General features: G+C 45.4%; 1 protein-coding gene across 2 annotated transcripts in view; it reads left to right on the top strand.

Moving 5' to 3' along the window:
• peak1 (pseudopodium-enriched atypical kinase 1) overlaps window positions 1–17,417 on the top strand; it is a 90,646-nt gene that overhangs the window by 26,651 nt on the left and 46,578 nt on the right. The window lies entirely within an intron of this gene.

A 17,417-nucleotide genomic window follows, 5' to 3' on the forward strand; every position in this document is an offset into this window, starting at 1 on the left:
AAAAAGCTTTAATTTCTCAACATTTCTACAATATAATGATTGATCATTTGGGTTGAGATGCAAACTGATGGCATAAAGTAAGTTTAAATTCAGCCACATTCAGTTTCAAACCTTTCATTTTGCGGCCTGCAATTGCAGAAGTCTGTGTGATCGTGGCGTGTTTAAGCAAATAGAAGGCGAACTGAAAGTATTTGCGAGAGTATGAAATGCATTTTTACCAAACAATGAAAGGCTGCGGCGCAAAACCACAAGTCGTCAAGGGACCGTGAGAGAAAGTTGAATCCAAAGAATGCTTTTGATTGTAAAGGCGATCTGGAACGATCTGGTAAAAAAGTTATGCAAACCGCGCTGTTGCGTCTCATAAAAACTGAGATCATGATTGTTTCTTTCCAGTGTCACAAGATAACTTTCTGTCCATGGATTGATGGCCTTTTCTCCCCTCTTTTTTTCTTTCTTTGGAAACATTGTGTGTTACTCCTTTTGCCAGGAGGCCCACAGAGCCAAATCTGTCTTCAGATGCCAAATGGCCAAAAATGAAATTTTAGGTAGCTTGGCAGTGGACGAGGAGAAAGTGGAAACTATTTTCGGAGAGAAAAGTGGGACACGGTAAAGACAAATGAATAGAATTGTTCTTTCTATTTCCCATCAAAGTAAAAAAAAGTTGGTGAAAAGTTTGATGAACCAGAGATGAATTATTATTTCCACTGCAGAGTGCTCGGGCCTCACAGAAGAGTGCACATGGTTTTTAGGACGAGAACAGTTTGTCTGAATATGATCCAAGGTCATTTAACAAGATATATTGAATCGTTAACTGCTTTAGATTGAGATAGCACGATGTACGCATCCCAAACAGTATTTGTAATTCATTTTTCTTTCCTTCTTCTCATGGAAGTTCACTCGGTTCAATAAATCATTACTCGTAGTTTGCAGCCTCCTTGGCAGCCATGTTTCTTCCATCTCCTGTGACACAAGATCTCAAAAGACAGCCTGCTAAGAACACTTGATAGCCACCGCGTTTTGCCTCATTTTCCATATATTCTATCAAGGATGAACACTTGGTCTGTGCCTGTGACTCACATATCGCTAAAAACCTGCCGAGCCATGAAAACACACCTAAAATTCCCATTTTTTTAAAAGAATCGGCGCCACATTTCAAGTGATGTTTGGTCTCTCCTCACGTCGCTGATCGTGACATTTCAAAGGCTACATTGTCACGACTCCACAAACCACCGTCAGGTTGCAACGCGACCCGGCTCCGAAGGCCTCCCCCTCCCCCCCACGCTGCCTGATCCGTGCTTCTGGCCGCGCTTTGGCGTCCTGTTGCTGCATGTCGCTCACAAGCTCAGCTGTCGAAAGGAATGCGAGGTCGGTGGAGTCGAAACGTTCCCCGGGCCGACTGGCATCGCTGCGTGCGCGTCGGGGTTCGCTGCTTCGTGCCCGGTAGCGAAGCGACCGAGCGCGTCCGCGGAGGCCTTTTCCCAGATTCGCACTGCGTCTGAAGTTTTTCTGGGAACAGTTTGTAACGCTTCAGCTCAAAACTATTCTGCATTAACTTGAAATGAATGAGAGGGCGTTGAAGAATGCTCTTATTTGTTTTACCTCTCCGGGCTGGATTGACTCACTGCTTGACATTCCTGAAGCAAACACACATTGAATGTCACGTTAAAAAAAAGCATCTGGCAGCATCTTCCTCCGCAAACTGGCCTTTCTCGAGCCCCATCGAGCACATTTTCCACACTGCCCCTTTTTTCTTCTTCTTTATTTTAATTGTACATACAGTGCTGCTCAGATCAACTCCTGCTTTCATGGTGATCCAAAGTGGAGCCACCAGTGACTTCCCTCATTATTTGGCACTCTGTGAATATTACGAATTACACTTCAAAGGGCTAATTTAAGCCCAGCGTCCTATAAATAGAACCGAGAGACACGGGGCTGTGAAGGCGCAGCAGGGATTGCCTTCGCTCACCGTTCTAATGACTTCATTTCTATGCATTGGGAGCAGCGCTGATGGATTTTGATGTCTCGCTACGCTTTTTTTTTCTTTTTTTGATGACTCAGTCGAAGTTTCGGACGGCCACGTGACGTTTCAAGGAGTATTGAGAAAGTGACATAATGACTTTGACGTGTCCCCCCCCCCCTGCTCCCTCCCACTCCACCTGTCTTTGACATGCCCTCGTCCACCCATGGAATAACTATCCCCTTACTGTTTTGAGCGTCAAAGCGGACCCAGCTGTCCGCCGCTGTCCAGAAATGGATTTATCAAGCTTTAAATTCAGAGCCGCAAACTCATCACTTATTGTTTGAAATTTTTGTTTGAGGGAAAAAAATAAAAGCACCTGCACCTGTCGTTTTCCATGTAAAATAATGGTGGCAGGTGTGTGTGTGCATTGGCCAGAGAAAAAGCAGGATGTTCCCGGATGGCCACAGTCCTGCTATTTTGTGCAATGGCCTGCGTGTTGCACTGAAGTGATGGGGAGCCAAAGTGGTCAATTTCGAGAAAGTGTCCATTGTGTCCATTGAGAGTCGCGCCATTGATAACACAGCAGCTGTAATGAAGAACATGTATAAGTTTTCTTTCTTTTTTACCATCTCAAAGCACCAGAATACTGCAATTAAATGGTAGAAATTAAGGTATTCATCCCTGTTGATAGGGCCAGGAGATTATCTTCATTGCCTAGTTTTAAAATGATGTGCGCTGTACGTTAGGTTTGCCTCATCCCTCCCTTTTGTTTCCGCATACATTCAATAATCTATTGTGGTAGCACATGGGAGAGAAAGCCTCTTCTTTCTCACTTTTCTTTCTTTGTAGCAGCCCCCAAACGTCTTTGCATCTCGACTCTTTGTCTCTGCCTCTTTTTGTGTCCCTCTTGTGCGTGTGTGTGTGTGTCTGTTTCTCAGAGGGTACTTCATAGGTTCTTATCACGTATTTAGTCCGTGACGGGCCCTCGGGGACCGGCTGCAATCAGCCCGGGAGCAGGAAGCTCAACACGAGCAGAGTGTGAAGAGAGCATTATTCCACACTTGTCTGACAATCACGACCCTCTTCTGTCTTTCCCCGTCGCTCCTCCCTCTTTTCCTCCGTTCACCTCTCCCCATTGGTGATGATGGGAACTTATTGTTTTTGCTCTGGGTATTCATTTCTCTCTGAAATGTGCCCTTTTTGTCATCCGAGTGGATCCGGGGAGAGTATTCAGTTCCAGTGAGATTTCTTTGAAGCGTTAAAAGCTTGTTGAGGAACAGAGTGTTCAGCTAATGTGCAAAAAATGAGAAATTCACGGCAGTATTTATATTTCCAACATAAAGAGGACGTGATCCAGCGATTAGACGTTTGGAATGAGGTGATCTCTTAGAGCGAGTGTGTAGATATCAAGTCTGGAGAGTTTTTTTTAACGTTTTATATACTTTTATATGTTTTTTAAGTAGTTTTTGTGCTTAACAATACTGAGTACACATCTTTAGCAGAGGCAGGCAAGTTAAGTAGTGGCTTATTTTAAACTGTGCATACTTTATATTGATAGCTTTAAAGACCTTTCATATTCAGTGTTGACAGATCATTCTGCATTCAGAAATCTGTTTTTTTTTCCAGATTCCCAAAACGTGTATTGTGCATTATTGTATGATGCTTAATATTACGTTGTATCACAAATGTGTGATATTCATGTAGTCTCCACACTGTCCATGGAGTCGTTACCTATTTTCTCCAAACTCATGTGCATCCAGATTTAATAACTACTATATAGTGAAAGCCAGGCTGAAAGTCAAAGAAAAGGTCAAGATTATGAGAAATGGAAACCGTCTGTTTGATGTAAAAATATTAAAAGTGTTGTTTATGCAAAACAGAAGTAACTTTTAAGCCTTGTGTATATTTATCTGATGGAATAAGGTGATGCATTGCGATGTACGACAATGTTTGCCGGTTGGAAGCGGATACCGCTGACAGGTTATCGGGCCGCTCGACACTATCAAGCTCCGTTAAATCCGCCTTTACAAGTTGTTAACAGATTACAGAACACATCCGGATCAGCATGCAGGAATTCAAACTGGAGCGTGGCGAGGACTGATAATGACGCTCGCTCCTGCATGGCGGTCTGCCTGCCGTCACGTGAACGGAAACGGCAGACAGTCGACGAAAAATCCGCCGCCTCCGTTCATTTTTGTACCTTTGCTCGTCTCTTTGTAATCGAGATCCTGCCAGAACATTTATTTGAGCTAATTGACATATTTTCGAGGCCGAAAGCTCCTCATCAATTTCTTCTACTTCCTGCAAGACAGCGTTTGTTTGATAGTCGGCTCAACGACACTTCACCGAATGTCTTCCCGTCTTGAATATAAGGAACAGACGGCCTTGACCTCGCGCTCGCTGCTACATTTGACAGCGTGTTGGGAAGTGAAACTACAGTGAAATGCGTCGATGGAAAACATCACTCGGGTGTCAAGGTGCCCTCTTGACACACGGGAGGAAACATCACCCGGATGACGAATGACGCTCTTACTGCTTTCAGTTCTATAGAAAGTTCTAGATCTCTCTGACATCCGATAGATGTCGTTCACCATATCTTCGGAGGAAGATCAGCGTTTGGAAAAATCCCTAAATCCTGTTATAATATGAAAACGGTCTTTACCTTCTAACGAGGCCCAGCTGTTTCCACTACGACGCGTCACTTCTGTTGACGAGCTACAGGTGTGATGCATCTGATTTGCTCTAATTAGTTCTTGTGGCCAAATGAGGCAATGGTGACAGCGTGTGTGTGTGTGTGTGTGTGTGTGTGTGTGTATACACATGCTTACCACATGTTTCCTCGGGCAACCGCTTCGCAGTGCGACAAACAAATACACACATTCAAGTGTAAAGACACTGGGAAGTCTTTCTGTATCATAAAATATCAAGATTCATTGAATTGCTTTAATATAATCTGGGTAAAGTCCTGATTTCCTGTTACTTTTCCTTGTAGAATTCATTTTTAAAACCTATTTTGTTGGATGTTTTTTGTCTTCAGTTTTAGGGATGGCGTTCCAAAATTAGGTTGGTAGGTTGGTAGGTTGGTAGGTTGGTAGGTTGGTAGGTTGGTTGATTGGTTGGTTGGTTGGTTGGTTGGTTGGTTGGTTGGTAGGTTGGTAGGTTGGTTGGTTGGTTGGTTGATTGGTTGGTTGGTAGGTAGGTTGGTTGCAGCAAGCCTCTCCTGAAGGGTTTATTTCTTTTAGGTTATTCAAATGCATTCAGTAGCTGAAACTGTAGATAAGAATAAGACAGCAGGGAGAGTGAAGACGGGATGCAAATCATATCAAATATTAATAACTCTTCAATTGAATATTGAACCCTCTTTCCTCGCTCCCCCCTTGGTCTCTTTGAACTTTGCTCCGGACCCTTTTGAAGTCTCCATTTGCCACATGGAGCCGTGTGATGGCTGTTAGCTCGCTGGTTGTTGAGCACCTACTGTACCTACTTAAACTATGACTCATTGTTTTACGGTCACAGATTGACATTGGCCCCATTTCATCGCTCTGTGCGCTCTACTTGGGATAGGCTATCAAACATCCCCCCTCTCCCGGATGGGTCACGCTCGTCCCCTGGTGGAGTGAGATGCATCATGGTCGCTCCGCCGTCGTTTGCCGGCCTTTGACCTTAAAAGTGGGAGAGATTCTGCCATGTTGTCATATTAACTATTTAATGGGATCAAATGACCCCCCTCCCCCGTTTTGATATTACTTTTTAAATCATGGCCCTTGAGACGTAAAAGCACAGTGTCACGTTTAATTGAATTACCTTGTGAGTTATGTTACGTAATATAATACAATTTATTACATTGATATCATATTACTTCTCCTTCCAGTTCAGGGGGGAAGGAAGCCGCTCCTGTGTGTCAGCAGATACCTCGTCGGCAGATAATTCCTCGTCAGGGAGACCTGAATGCTTTTAGATGACCTGCTTGTCGCGGTCTCGACGCCGCGAACAATAAACGGCGCGGAACGAGGCCGTGAATTGTAATTCCACTCGGCTCGTTATTCCCAGAGACATCCCCGAGGTAAACTGGAGGCCGTCGTGATTTACCTCGGGGTCGAGGGCCGAAGTTGCACGTCAAAAAAACGTCATCTCGCTCTGCTGCTCGGTGGCAGAATCCATATTGCAAACATGTGAGATCGTGAACTGTGATTCCACAGAAACTGCGGTCTGTACTTCATATTTGTAACACGATCAGGCCCTCACATTAACAACATGCAGTTTCTTAAGCGTGCCAACATTTACGTCTGTTGCACACTTGTTTTTTTCTTCTTCATGGTACACTTCCAAACCTGCTGGTTTTCCCCTCTGTCATCTTCTTTTTGTTCCTTCTGTAACATTAAACACGGGGAAGAGTGCAGTTTCTTTCCCACGGCAGTTGGACACATCTTCACCTCAGTCTGCTCCGACCAGAGTAGCTGCATATACATCTTTCCTTTCTTTTAATCATTTTATTTAAGTTTATACAAGTTACACAATACCTCAAACTAGATAGACAACAACAAATAACACATAACAGCATAACAATCATGAGACAAGGACAAAAAAACACAGACAGAAATCATCATCCTCAATAAACTATAATACAATAAATTGTAATAAGGGTTATCTAACTCTTACCACCATTTTTCCATTGACTTTCTTCGCATTAGGGACAATAAAATGTTTTCTTTGCATTCAATCTGAGCAAAGTGTCACAGTGAAGCATTCATAACATGTTATATTTATACTTAAGTAATGATGTTTGTTGTTATTTCAGCGTTTCCTGATTTCGACCAGACCTTCCTGAAATGTACATTTCAAGGCAGGGCAACTGTGATTATCACAACTCGCCTACGAAAAAGAAAACGGTGCTGCAGGTTGAAACTGAAGCACAGGTCATTGCTTTTCACACCGTGAGTGAATTTTCTGATCAACGGCGAGACAGCAGAGTGCCTTCAAGGTGTTTCGCCGTCTCCTTAAAGGAAACCGTCTCGTCCCGCTTGACAGGCGAACAGCGCCGCAGTCTATCATTGAATCAAAGCCCGTCCAAGTGCCACTCGCATGCTTTCATATCCTATCCTGGAACGCATTTCATCATCTCCTCCCCCCCCACCTCCACCCTCCACCCTCCACCTCGACCTATGGCTTTTAAAACAAGTCATCCACTGAGTGAACTGCATGTCGTCGGTTTGTCACGCTGATGTACAGGATGCGGGCACGAGGCGGTGGACGGCAACCTTTTAGCTTGATTGCGAGACCTTTTTAAGCCTCGGAGGCCCCGAGCTCACGATTTGGAGGAAGCGAGGACCCGGTGTCCATCACATGTCCCAACTGTCTTGAAGCCTCCACGACCTGGGGGGGGGGGGGCTTTAAACCACGATGCTCTGCTTCCACTGCATATATGCCAACTGTGCAGCCACTGAGGATTAACTGATAGTGGGCAGAGATACACACACTGGTGCATCGCAGTGTGCGAGTTCCAGATAATAACGTTGCTGTAGGGAGAACATTTCCTCAGGACACACTGCTGCTGCTGCGGTCCATTATGCATTTTTATATTGCTTCCCAAAAATGATGTTTCGGGTCTCACTTTTGATTGTTCCGTAAATTTTGACATGTCCACGAGATTCTTCCTATGCGGAGATGTCAACTGCCTCAAAGTCTTAATGTATAAATATGGAGGGGTAAAAAAAAACCTTTCTTTAAAAGCTCCAGCAGAAATGAATTTACCTTGGAATAATTTAGACGGTTATTTTCAATTCCACTGGCGTTAATTGCGGAGCTCGGATACCCCAGCGCTGCACAAAACAATCCAGTGCTTTGCCATTATCATTTTCCGTCACCCGGCTCCCCGAGCTCAACCTCACTGGCGCAGAAGCCCTTTCATGCGCTTTGATCCTTTTTTTAAATAAATAATTATTTGCTACTTGCAGCCGACGAAGGAGAGGAGATTGAAAAGGGGCCGGAACGCCGTGCACTGATGGCCGCGTTGAGAAAAGAGGGCGAGGAGTAAGACTTGGATCGTTTCCACAACCTCGTGTTGTCCTTCCCAGACTTTTCCACTGAATATACATTCAAATAAAAATAAAAAAGTGAATACTTATAAGGCTTTATAAACGGTTGAAGCCAAAAGGACGACATTCCTTGCCTTGGATAAACAATATTTAAATTTGAATCATATTTTTCCTTTGTTTTTTGCCTGCACTCGTGAAAGAAAATTTGGTTTGCTGCTAATGCAAGAAATCCCCATTCACCGTCACCCTCCACACCAATTTATTTCCCTCTATTTTTGATGTCTTCTTGATGAATTCAGAGTGCCTTATCTCATCCCCGCCGTCCCTTTGGCTGTTTGGAAAACGTTTCCTTCCTGGACCGTTCTCCTTATCTAGAGTGGCTGTGGATGGGGCTCAGAGAGGAGCTGGAAGCAACATCCCGACTGGTCTGCTGGCAAGGTCGAAAAAGAAAAGCCTTGGCAAGGGGTTTGGGTGAGGGGGGGGGGCGAAAGAGAGCCAGGGAGCTCAACTGTGTCTTCATCCTCTCTCCCTCCACCGGGGTCGGAGATGGATTACTGTGACATTCTTACAGTTCTCCATAGATACTGAAGCTCATACTGTCCTCTTGTTGCAGACTGGCTTCGTGGTCAGAAAGCTAAAAGGTTTCCACTTTGAATTAACCCCCACGCCCCCACCCACCCACCCACGTGTTTATTATGGTAAAAAACGTGACTATCACCTCTCAAACCCAGATATTAGATGGTGCTCTGCGGCTGCATCTCTGACTCAGATAGTCGGCATCCTCCAAGATCCAAAATCCAGTAACGGCATCTCGCGCCTCATTGGCTCATGAGGGTTGGCTGTGAACAGGATTTTTAGTGTATTTGTGTGTGTCGAGATGTGATGGTGCAGCTTTAGAGAGAGAGAGAGAGAGAGAGAGAGACATCGTTCCCGCCATCGTCAAGTTCCCTCTTTAAACACGCAAACCCTTGATCGGCGACTCACCCTTGTTTCTGTTTGATAATGTTGTTAAGATGGACGTTTATGACCCCCGAGCTCAATGAGAAAATGGATTTATTGAGATTCTCTGCGTCTCTGCATTGGGGGGAGGGAGGGAAAGAAGATCGGGCCGAGACGCGATCCTCATTCACTTTTATCTCTGCAGACAGAACGTGTAACAGGAAGTCATTACCCACCTGCAGGCAGGGCAGCTGATAGCGAAGGACAGAGGGACGGATGATGCTCGTTATTGTCTCCGTCAATCCAAGGGCGGGGAGTTAAAAACGGGAGCGAGGGATCATCTCCGACTTCCCGATAAATGGCAGAGATGGATGAGGATGACGGAGTGGGAGATGTGTGTGAGGGCTGTGATGAAGATCAGCTTTTCCGCCAGGATCCATTGGTGTGTGTGTGTGTGTGTGTGTGTTTTGGGAACACACACGACGGCGATGTGTACGCTCGGAGTGACGCCTCTCATACAAAACACGCCGCTCTTGGATGAAAGGCGGTGAACGTAACGGCGTCCAACCACAGGCGTGTGTCCTGGAAGTCGTCTGACATATCCGTGTGGTCGGACACACGCGGCCCGCTTGGAATGGAAATAAATCTGGATGTAAATCACCCCGCGAGCGTCTCGCCATTTCGTTATTGCTTCGGGTTCTTTGAAAATCCATAAAGCGGACACGGGTGATGTAGAGTAAGCTTTCAAAGCATTTCCTGTCATGAGCCACTGTAGGGAGAGCTTCTTCCCGTCCTCTTTGAATGAATGATACATAAACAAAAAAGGATTGGTAACACTTTCTTTGACGCCTCATGCATTTTATGACGCAATATAATACTTGACCTTGTAGCTAGTGCCCTTCATGTTTTGTGATCACTCTTATGAAGCATAATGTGCACATTTGAGTGCTTACAACTATGATCATACAGCGCTATAAGCAGGTAATGATGAATAAAAGAAATGTTTCTATTAAATGTCCATAGTCGTAACCTTTTCTCGACGGTGTCGTAAAACCCCGCCCGTTTACGAGCATCGAATTGTCCTCCTCCGAGCGAAATTGCGACGTCGCCGCCGCCGTGTCCCGCCGTCACGTGGTCGCGGATCAGATCAGTAATATTTCCACGGAGCTGTGTGTGTTTTTTAATCTGATCCCCGAGATGGAGGAGCCTCGACGACCGCAAAAAAAAGACTGCAGCGGCTTTCTGGGGTTATTTTAATCCATCTCCCAGGAAACGTCTGCTCGTATCAGCTATCTCTTTTTATTTATTTATTATTTGTGAGGCCATTCAGAATTACTGGCAACTTTCCGGCTGGACTCCAGCCCTCCCACCCATTTCAGAAACCCGAGGGTCTGAGAATGTGTGTCTCTTGGTTTCCTCCTTTTCTTCTGCCAGCTTTTCCTCTTTTTTTTGCTCTTATGTTTATCTCATATTCACTGACTTAATTCTCACGCACATTTCAGCCGAAGAATAATGCAGTTATGTTTAAATAAATCTACTATCGCCTCATTTCTTTTTCTCTCTTTACAAACCAAAGTCCTTGCACGAAATTCTGCCCTGTGTTTTCCCTGTGAATCCGGCCCTCTGGCCCCTCAGTGCAGAAGACATATGGCCCAGATGTGAGCGCAGATGATGGGGCCACATAGACCTCGCAGCATCAGCTGCCAACCGCACTGACATCTGCCCGCGTCGTGCCTTTTGTTGTCAAAAGGAAATGGACCTCTTTAAGCTAATTTAGTAGCGCTCCGCCACGGAGACTAAACACTGGAGAGAAGAAGGAAAAAAAGCTGCTTAGTCATCAGCTCGCTCTCCGTCCTCGCCGGCGTGAAAGCTTTAGAGTGAGAAAGCCTCCGATTTGTTTTGGCTGTTAAACAGTCAGTCACTCGTCGTGCCCTCTTGATTTTAACAAATGTCTTGAGAGTCTGGTGGGAGCGTGACTGAGGAAGCAGCCCTGGAAAGTACGCGTGATGCATGTGGAAACTCTGATGGGTTTTGTTTAGGTCGGGCTGCTTCGGGCCGGACGCACACGGCGGCCGCCTCGTTGGAGACGTCACGTCTCCTTGAAGCCGCTCGAGTCCACGGGAGGAAAAGCGTAGCGGCCGCTGCTACGTTCATCTGCTACGTTCATCTGCTCTTTTTGTTTAGTTGTCTCGAGGTTTAAGAGTTAAACTCGGACGCTTTTCAACAACAAGCATCTCGTCTACTTGGTGGTTGCACCGTAGCTCGCTTAGACCAAAATACAGTGATTCGATTATCACTTTTCTCGACCCTATAAATGTAGTTTATCTCATAAAAACATGTGTTTATGACATGTATGAAGTAAGCGGGTCAAAGTCTTTGTCGAAATGGACCAAGCTGAAGAAGCTGAAATGCAAGGAGATAAGTTTCAACATTTCAATATAAACACTGTTGTGTTTTTGTACTGTTTTAAAGGTTTTTTCTCTGTTGAGCAGTTGAAAAAAATGCAGACATTTTAGCTTGTCAAAGTAGGGTTTTTAAATATATGTATATATATATATATATATATATATATATATATATATATATATATATATATATATATATATATATATATTTAAAAACCCTACTTATATACTACTTAAATACAGCAGTTCCAGGCTCTTGTTATTGTGCATGCTGACCCATCGAGACCTTTAATGAAAATTTGCTTCACCCGTGCTTTTCTCCTGTTACGGCAAGTAAAAAACACATCTTCAGATCCACTATCCACACACACAAAAAAAGCAACATTCGTACTGCAAAATGTCCCATTTCCCTCGCAGTAACATTCTTCAATAGAGGTCTGAAACCTCACCATAGCCGTGAGCATTAACCAAGGACATATGAACTGATGAATCAAAGAAAGTGCTGCTGAGACGTTGTCCAGGGAGGATAGCGCTCTTTATTTAGCGGACCCCTCCCTTTTGGATATTGACCCGCTTCACCGCTTCATGCCTCGCACTTTCAGTCGCTGTTCTTTCAGAAGAACCACTCTCTCTTTCTCTCCGTCTAGACTCGCTCACTTCGCAACCCATTAGGCCGATGACACGTCGACTAGACTCGCACTGAGCAAGCGGACCCTCGGTTACCCTTCCCTCCCTCCTCCCTCCCTCCCTCCTCCGGTCCAGATCCACCAGGGAGGCTGACAGCTGCTCCACCCTCGGCCCACGCCTGCAAAGGGAATCGTTAAGCGCCGTCGTGAAAACCGATCGGTCTCTCCGGGAATCCCGTCCTTACTGGGAGAAGAATCCAACGACCTCATGCGCTCATTTAAAAAATATATATATTCTCTCTCACTGTTCACCATCAGAGGATCCTAATGGGTTCACATCATCTCGCCCTCTCTTCTGAAGATGTAAGCAACGGCGTTTAGTCAATTCTGAGCCTCCTGTACTTGACCTAGCGTCTTTTTTTCTCCCCTCATCCCTCTCTTTTCCTCTGTCTCTGCTCTGTAATGTTCTCTTCTCATGAAACACCTCTCACACTTCTTCCCTCCTTCCCTCTTTACGTAGCTTCCTCCCTCTCTCGTCTCTCATTCATGCACAAGCGTCATATCGACTACCTTTTGTCATGTGCCTCTCCTCCCCCCCTCTGCCCATCCCTCACTCGTCTGCCACTGATCGGACACACGCCACTGCTTTTGTAAGTCGTAAGCCCACGCTTCCTTTTTTTGTTTGTTTACTCTTTGCCTCCTTCCTCCTTCCTCCCTCGCCTCCCCAACAACTGTTGCCGCTTCCTCTGCGTGGCAGAGGCTCGCTAGCATACTGACCGGCTCAGAGACACAGACGGACAGGATGAGCACACAGGATTTAGGAGATCCACAGAGAGAGAGAGAGAGAAAACATAGTTTTTGAGCATGGGGACGGATTAGATGAGGGGGGGAAGACGAGGCGAGAAGCGGAGGAGAGGGAGCCACAGCCGATACGTCGTTGTTATCGTCTTGTGTCAAGTGTTTCAGAGACATCCTCTAATTAAGGAGGATGTGTGGCTCTGGACAAGCCGGCTCACATGTTAATGAGACCTCTTTAGCTGCTGCTTCTTAGTCACAGCTCGGTGTTATGGCTCAACAGTGGGGGGGTGTCACCACTCTGCAACGCTCATTCACACATTATTATTATTATTATTATTTTTTTAATCCCGTTCATGCAGTTTATGTTTTGTTGCCGTGTAATGTTGTGTACTTTCATACGACGCCGTAGCAGCCTGTTTTTCCTTCTTTCTCTCGTCCTTGTGAGTGTTGCGTTTGTACTGAAGCAGCTTTCTCGGCTTAAAAAGAAGAAGAAGAAGAAGGTTTATCTGCTCACGCGTCCCGTTGTTTGCACCCTGACTCCCCTCTCTGCGCTTTCAAAACAACTGTCTGCATAAAAATTCCTGCCATAATAAAAGGATTTAGTCTTTTTTTTTAATGGGATTTTTACCGACTGTAATAATGGAAGCTGAGATTGAGATTGGGAACGATTTAGATTTCGGAAACCCTGTTCCTCGTTGGCTCAAATGATGACGAAAAAGAAGAAGAAAAAGCACCCGCTCAGCAGTGTTTGCGGCGCCGTGAAGTTATTTCAACTTGATTCGTGGCTTATCTGGGTCTATTTTTGCTTTAAGCATATTGGATAATCCCACCCCTTCTCCTCCGGCACGTTTCTTTCTCATCAGCTTTAAGCGGGACGACACAATGCGCACACACACACACACACACACACACACCCGCGGGTGTTGCTAATGCTTTTCGGCCTGACCAGAGAGAGGGTGTGTTCGGCTCGTGTTTTTCAATTCAACGGCAGGGTGGAAGTTGCGAGTCAACACACTCCTAATTTAAATCCATTCATGTGTCACCGGGCAGCGGATTTGCGCCGAGCGCGAATCAACCTGGACTCCCTCGGCGGACCCGAAGCTCAATGTTTAAACCTAAAAGTGATATTTCGACGCAGCGAGCTTAAAGCCGGTGCAGGCGAATCACTGAGAGTAAGATAGAATTCAAAACGAAGAAAGGAAACAACGCATGCACCGGCGCTGTTTGAGGCCGCGAGATTTGATTTTGCATGTTGTTACAGAGGCGAAGACGAGGTGGAGCAGCGTGACAGGAAGCAGTAATAAATATTAAAAAAAAGAGCTTTTCTGAAGGCCCGGGATGAGCAGTCGGACGGATCTTTGTGTTCGCCGTGAGTCGCAGCTCACGAGGTACAATTTCCTCGTCTGCGCGGCGCCGTCGACTCTGCCGCAAAGCCCCGTATTTCAAGAGATATTCGTCTGTGTTCTTCCCCTGAGTCCCGTTGTGTCAAAGCTTTCTGTGCGTCAACCACAGACTCATGCGATACCCAACCTGCTATTTAAGAACAAAAAACACAGGTCTTCCATCTGAAGACAGACTCACATGGCAACCCCCCACCCCCTTCAGCCCCTCTCCCTCTTGAATTCATTGGAGGATGACGGCTAAAGCTGGAAAAATAACACCCCAGGACTCCGAGTTTGTTGAGCTGGAGCTGAACAAAAAAGAAACGGGAGTCGTTATTTGCGTTGCGTGCCGCCACTGCAGCTGGAGCGCCGTGAAGAAAGACGGAGCGAGTGTCGTTATGTTGCGAAGACGCCTCGCAGCGTAACCTCCAAACAACACACGCAATCATCGGCGAGCTTAGTGGATGAGGTCACACGGGGGTGTGATTGATGGAGTCATTACACATTAAGCCCCATTTTCTAGGAGATGTTAACCACAATTTAAGTGCAATTACTCAAGAGTGTGGTTTGCACAACCCATTTTGTTTCCTGTGTTTAGGTTTCTGCTCTAGGTTTATTTTATTTTTTGTGTTGTTTTTTTTTAAACCTGCCCTTGTCTCGAGTGCTTCCTCTGTAAGCCAGTAGCTCCGCCTCCTTGCAACCGGCGTTAATGACAGTGAGTCAGCAAATGATGCTCGCAGAAGCCGGGAGGGGGAGGGTGAAGGTGATCTTGGGAGTCGAATGAAAACCCTTTTGTGTGGAGTTTCCAGCACGTCAGCGCTAATTATTCTCATATCGGAGCAAACAAAAGACTTTATTAACGTGTGGAGAGATGCGGCGGACGCAGGAAAACATTCTGTATCTTTGTCCTTCTGGTTCAAAATGATGATGTCTTTGGCACTTTAATAACCAATTTAACCTCTCATTCAGTGGCGACACCAAAGAGAAGTTAAACACACACTGGGACCGGGAGGAAGCTCAAAATCCTTGAAGATATTCAAACAGCAGCCACGGCAGAAAAAAAAACAGACGTTCAATTTGAAGCCAAACGTGCAAACCCCGTCGTTAAGGTGGCGAAGCAGCAACACACACTGGCGTCCCAGTCAGGGCGCCACCTCTCAGAGGAGACGCACCAGTAGTGAGCTCCAATGTACAGCTAGCAGATGGACTCCTGCAACCAGCTGTTGTTTACTATGTGTGTGTGTGTGTGTTTGAGGGGGGGAGGGGGGGTCAATGGAGTTCACAGAGGCAGGGGCATGTGTGCGATGGCACCTGCAAACACCACGCTTTAATTGGAAGTCTGCTGAAATGTGCAAGACGATAATACTACTGCTGCAGCATCGTCTGAGGAGGAGGAGGAGGAGGAGGAAGGCCACGGCACAGAGTGGTGGGAAGCTGAAAGTTTAAACATCTAGGTCGAGGAAAAGAACCAAAAAAAGAAGAAGGTATTTAGCTATTTTCTTTTTGTCCACTGAGCTCCTTAATTAGGAAATGCTCCCGCTGACCTGCCTCATTCAACGGGGTTTGGCTTAACGGGCGGCCTGCAGGGTCCTGCAGCTCTTGGAGTGTGTGCACAAAGTATCATTCCACCCAACGGAGCAAAGGGTTTATAATCCCTGCTCCTAATCCTCAGTTTAAGAAATGCTTTTTTCTATGATACAAATGAGTCCCAACTGGAGATCCTCCAGGAGGCCGAGCGCCCGGCTCAGTGGCCGCTGGGTGCTCGGCCTCCAGGAGGATCTCCAGCTCCACGCTGCACATTTCTCCCTCAACCCGAGTCCTCTTTTTGTTGTCTCACGCATGACTGATCAGACCTTGTGCTCATTAAGTTAATTGCTAACTCCCATGTTGACAATATTGGTTTGAACCTTCGAAAAACTAGCCGGCAGAAATGCATTTAATTGCCAGGTTTGTTACACATACGAGGAATTAGTCTTGTCTGGTGGTGCGTACATTAGACAAACAACAACAGCCAACACAGTCCAAATAGAAATCAATTTACAATAGAATATAAAATGAAGTGCACATATAACAGTACTACTAAGTGAGTAAAGTCAAAGGTTTTTCTCCACCGCCCTCACGCCACGACCTGAAACTCAGCAATTAAGCCGGTGAGAAAAAAAAAGCAATAATATGATGAATGAAGGACGGTCAGAGCTACAACAATAGTATCTTATATTCCAGTGAAATTGTGTCGCAGTTGTTTGTGCAGAGACGCCGGATTCTGCGCTACGTGCTTCTTTAATAGTGCAAGAGCAAGATAGAACAAAGAGAAATATACAACAAAGACCGAAAAAAATAAGACATTAAGGAAACAGAAAAACAATAAAATAGATTTGAAGCGTTTAAAGAAAAGCATCAAAGTCGGTGCGTTCCCTCCATGTTGGTCATAAAAGTCCACGATCACAAATGTTTGTTTTGTTGTTTTTTTCAAAGCTGAACACTGGAGCGAGTACTCCGCGTGCTCACGACTGAATAACGTTCTTAAAAACCCAGATTGCATTTATTCGTAATACATTTTTATCACTGCAGGACTTCCAAGGATTTTCTCTGCACGTTCTCTTCTCTCACAGATCATTTTTCCATTCTGAAGCAAATCAGTAGGCTAATAAAAAAAAAACAAAAAAAACCTCAAGGCTACTGAGATGACGGTGGCTATTTATAACCTCCAACAAGATGCTCCGTCCTCGGATGAATTAATGCAGAACGTTTCTTTAAAAAGACAGAGTCCCTGACACGGGGAGGATGGTTTTTGCGTTACTTTCTGAAGTTTCCTCGGGTTGCGTGGCAACACTCGCAGAGACCGCCATCATCCTGTCTTCAAAAACACATCAAATAGTTCTCTTCAAGGAGCAGGAGGAGGATTCAGTGGGGAAGTGAGCTTATATATTTCAATGCATCGACAGAAAATATGTCCTCCCTTCACAGTTGGCGTTTAAATCCACCAACTGGATTAGAAGGAGCGCTGCCGTCCAGTTTATTTTCAGCTCGCGGGACGGCGGGACGGGATGGACGCCGGCCTGCTGTTCAGCTGCAAATTGTGTAAATATTTAAGAATGGAAAACACGACACATGGTTTTACCAGACAAATATAGAGTAAAGTCGACCCTGGAGGGTTTTTTTCTCTGTATTTTGATGAATAGACGTTTTCTGACGTCACTTCTGACTTCACTAACATGATGAATACGTGTGAAAATGAACAAATCATAAACTTTCTATTTATTCCTGACTGA

This window comes from Clinocottus analis, unplaced genomic scaffold (assembly GCF_023055335.1).
Source record: "Clinocottus analis isolate CAN_PGR_092001 unplaced genomic scaffold, fCliAna1.0.p SCAF_6, whole genome shotgun sequence".
NCBI lineage: Eukaryota > Metazoa > Chordata > Actinopteri > Perciformes > Cottidae > Clinocottus > Clinocottus analis.